Raw genomic sequence first — 4,738 nt, 5'->3', positions numbered from 1 at the left:
TATGTGAAATTATACAGTATTTTTCCTTCTCTGTTTGACTTATTTCATTTAGCATAATACCCTCTAGGTCCATCCATGTTGCCGCAGATGGCAAGATTTTATTATTTTTATGACTGAATAATATTAGGCTTAGGGATATTTTTAAACACCCCAAAGGATTCCAATGCAGCAAAAGTTGAGGACCAGTGATCTTAGGAAGGGCTTCTCAAACTTTAACACGTATACAAAGAATCTGGGAATCTTAAAATGCAGATCCTGATTGCACAGGTCTACGGTGGGACTAAGATTCTGCATTGCTATGTGATACCTGTTCTGGTCTAGAAAGTAGCAAGGTCGAGATTTTAAGGAGCCGGGAGACCCTTCTTATCATGGGGCTGTGTGATGCTCTCTGAGGCTTCAGAGGCTGGGAAATTGACTTCCAGCTGGGAGGACCGGTCTCAGGAAGAGGAAACAGTAAAGCTGGAGCATGAAGACAGGTGGGAAGGGCAGGGGTGCATTTCAACAGGAAAATAACCATTTCTTGTCGCCACAGGGAGTCGCCACACCCCACACCCCAAAAAAGGTGTATGTTTGGGAAAAGTGGTTCCCTGTGAAGGGCAGAAGCTGGAAAGACAACCAGAAGCAAGTTCCGAGCTGAGAGTAGGTCTGGAATTCACGCTTAAGCTACCCTGGAAAGCCTACCAGGTTTTGACGTGAAGTGCAGCTTTCTGGAAGCATCTAGTGATTTATCTGTGCAACTAAATAGCTAAAGATAGAAATACACCCAGGCAGTTATGCACTGAGGGATTTGCAAACAAAGGGCATTGGGATGTGAAAATAGATTGAATAAGTACCGCCAGATGGGTTTTGAAAAATCCCGAGGTTCTGACTCCAGCCGGTGCTCCTGAGGTGGGGCAGGGGAGAAACTGACAAACCCAAAGTAGCCAAAATACCCAACATCTACTTTTGGGAGGAAAGAAACTGTAAGTTTCCCTCTCTTATCTCCTGTTACACTATCACTATATGCCAGATCCAAACTCCTCAGCTAATGTGTCCAAGCAGTTGGGCAGGATCCCCAAATAAAGCCAAATATCTCGTTTTATTTTCCCCTAATTCCCCTGAATATCAGCACCCCTGCCTTCAAGCCTTTGAGCACTTTAGGATTAGAACATGTCATCTGGTTCCTGGTCCCTTCTGCCACCTGCCCTCCCTGCTGGCTGCACTCTCTCATTCCATCACATCCTGAGCACACAAACCACAGCCCGGGTCCCCCGTCCCAGCCCTCCTGACGTTATAAGGCAGGTGCTGGCTTTCCATAAAGCTGCTGTGGGTAAACTTGACCCACAGAGCTTGCTTCCCACTCTCTGCCCCACAGCTGTTTATGCCTGATTTACGTACAGCGTCATCTTCATCTTTGACTTTGCAGTTGTTTTGGATGGCAATCATCTGAACCCCATTCCCAAGTTTGGGGCAGTCCCCCCGCCCCGAATGTGTCCACCTCCCATCACAACCAAAAAGGGCAGATTCTAGCTGCCTTCCTGACCCAACCATGTGTTTGTTGACACGTGGATCAGTTTAGCAAATAAGATGCTCCCCACCAAGACTTTGAATCTGGAGATGGGAGACTGAGAAGCAGAGAGAGGGAAATACCCTTTCAAAAAGTTGCCTAAGTCAATCAGGTCCAGTTTCCACGGTGTACAGGGTCAAGGTGTTCAAGGTGGTACCCAAAAGGCAGGCAGGGACGCAGTCCCAGAGTCTGTGTGGTTGGGAAACCTACACCATTCTACACGTCTTCACACCAGGGTCACCCACCATCCAGGTTTTCCTGGGATTCAGGGGGTTCCCGGGATGTGGGACTCTCTGAGCTAAATCTGGGATGTGCTGGGCAAAGCTGGATGGTTGGTCAGCCTAGAGTAAGCCAGCGGACATAAAAGAGTTTTGGTGTCCACTTAGCTGCAAGTAACAGGACTCATGAATAGGTCCTGGAGAAAAGCAGGATCCCAGGAACGCCCTCCGCGGAGACAGCCTGCTGCTATCAAAGGAAGCGCTCAGTGATTTTATGAGAGTGACTGATTCAAAGTATTTTGATGTGAGCAGAGGCAGATTTACCAGGAAACAGGCTTCTGAGGAGGCTAAATCCGGCCCTGGGAGGCCCTGGAAGGGGCACAGTGAATATTCACAAGATTGTATTTTTTTTTAATTCTACGAAAGTAAGATTTTCTTTTTTTACAACAATAGGTTAAGATGCCTATCTCTTTCCGTTCTGACTTTCCCTCCTGTCAAGCGGTGAGTATTGGAGGGACCAAGGGCATTCTGGGAAATTCTGCTCAGGGGACATGAAGCTTAGAATACAGTTCATTTGGGTACAGTGGGATTTATTTGTGTAGTCACTGCCACTTCCTCGGATAATTAAGCTGTTTCTGGCTGAGCTGGTGTGAGAAATGCACAAACCTAACCTTGAATGTTTTATCCAATGTCCACAAAAAGTGCTCTTTCAACACACAAGGATGCAGTGTTGAATTATCCATAACTTCAAAGCCTGAGAGTGGGTTAATAGAAAACTCTGAAAAGGATGGGAACTGCTTTGAAAAGACAAGTGTGGTCTCTCAAGAAAGAGATAGCTGGGGCCCTAAAATAATTCTCTCCACACAAAGAGGAGCTCTGGGGAGCAGACACATTCCTGTCCCGGATGCTTTCTTTTGGACTGGAATTGGTCAAACTTGAAACTGCCTTTAGTTAGGAGAGATAGCAGGTTTGGGAGCTTGAGGGTCTAATAGGGGCTATTTAAGTGTGAGATAAAAGTTTAAGGAGGGGGACTTCCCTGGTGGTCCAGTGTTAAAGAATCCGCCTTACAATGCAGGGATGTGGGTTCGATCCCTCGTCAGGGAACCAAGATCCCACGTGCCATGGGGCAGCTAAGCCCGCGCACCACAACTACTGAGCTCGAGCGCGTCAACTAGAGCCCTCGTGCTGCAAACTACAGACCTCACGCACCCTGGAGCCTGCACGCCACAACTAGAGAGGAGCCCGCACACCACAATGAAAGATCCCACATGCCGCAACTAAGAAGACCCGATGCAGCCAAAAATAAATAAGTAAAATAAATATTTTTTTTAAAGTTTACATCAATACAGAAATAGACTCACAGACACAGAAAACTAACTTGTGGTTATCAAAGGGGAAAGGTGGGGGGAGGGATAAATTAGTAGCGTGGGATTAACAGACACACACGACTGTATATAAAATAGGTAAACAACAAGGCACTACTGTATAGCACAGGGAACTATACTCAGTATCTCTTAATAACCTATAATGGGAAAGAATCTGAAAAAGAATATACAGTAAATCCCCTACATACAAATGAGTTCCATTCTGAGAGCACATTTGTAGGTCTAATTCGTTCGTAAGTCCAACAAAGTTAGCCTAGGTACCCAACTAACACAATCAGCTATATAGTACTGTACTGTAATAGACTTATAGTGCTTTTCACACAAATAATACATTAAAAAAGACAAAAATAAAGAAAACATTTTTAATCTTACAGTGCAGTACCTTGAAAAGAACAGTAGTGCGGTACAGCAGCTGGCATCCAGAGGCTGGCATCGAGGAAACAGGCAGGAAGAGTTACTGACTGGAGGAGGGAGAGGAGGTGGGAGATGGTAGAGCTGAAGAATCGTCAGCAGCAGGAGAGGGAGGGCAAGCTGCAATGTCACTCACACCTGACGCCCATGGGATGCACGTTCGCGTCTTTGAAAGCTCGCAGCGTGATGGTTCGTATGTAGGGGACCTGTATATATGGCTGAATCACTTTGCTGTACACTTGAAGCTAGCGCAGCGTTGTAAATTGACTATACTTCAATTTTTGAAAGGTGCTAGATTATGATGTCAGAAATTGTATTAGGAGAGAGAGGATGGAGCGGTGAAGAAGGGGGTGTGCCCCCCACCAGGCGAGATCAGGCTTCTCCCCGTGCCCTGGCGTTGCTAAGAAAAACAGCACTGAGCATGCTTTTGGGTTTTATGCCTGGGAACTCGTTAAAGGCAAGGTCTTCCTGATGCTGTCTGTATCAGCAGCACCCGGCAGAGGGCCTGGACCCCAAAGTAGGCTCTCCAGAAATGTTTGCTGAATTTCACGCAAACATCATGCAGGATCTATGACGGCTCTGACACCCAGCGCCCTGCCACTGACCAAAGGGTAATGACAAGGAAGGGCTCTCCTAAGAAAAGGTGGACGTAGACAACCAGTGGAGGGGATTCTGGGACCACAGATCCTTTCCCTTCCACTCCCAGTGCTCGGCTGAGCCTGGGCACTCTGTGATCGCAGGAGAGGGGAGGGGAGAGAGGACCTCCTGGCCCCCTGTGTAGAAGCCAGAAGAAGAGCAAAAAGTGCTACAGGGAGAACAAACAAAAGAGGGGAAGGAAAGCAATTGCACTGATTTGAATCCCTGTGTGTCATCACATGTGTGCATTTAAGCGCAATTGTACATAAGGAGGGATCTTCCCTGGGGGTCCAGTGGTAAAGAATCCGCCTTGCAATGCAGGGGCCGCGGGTTCGATCCCTGGCCAGGGAACTGAGATCCCACATGCCGTGGGGCAACTAAGCCCACATGCCACAACTACTAAGCTCATGCGCCTCAACGAGAGCCCACATGCCGCAAACCACAGAGCCCACGTACCCTGGAGCTTGTGCGTCACAGCTAGAGAAGAGAAATCCCGCCCGCCACAACTAGAGAGGAGCCCACGCGCCGCAATGAAAGATCCC

This window comes from Eschrichtius robustus, chromosome 6, assembly GCF_028021215.1.
Source record: "Eschrichtius robustus isolate mEscRob2 chromosome 6, mEscRob2.pri, whole genome shotgun sequence".
In the NCBI taxonomy this organism is placed as follows: Eukaryota; Metazoa; Chordata; class Mammalia; order Artiodactyla; family Eschrichtiidae; genus Eschrichtius; species Eschrichtius robustus.
Note: the sequence above shows the minus strand (reverse complement) of the source record.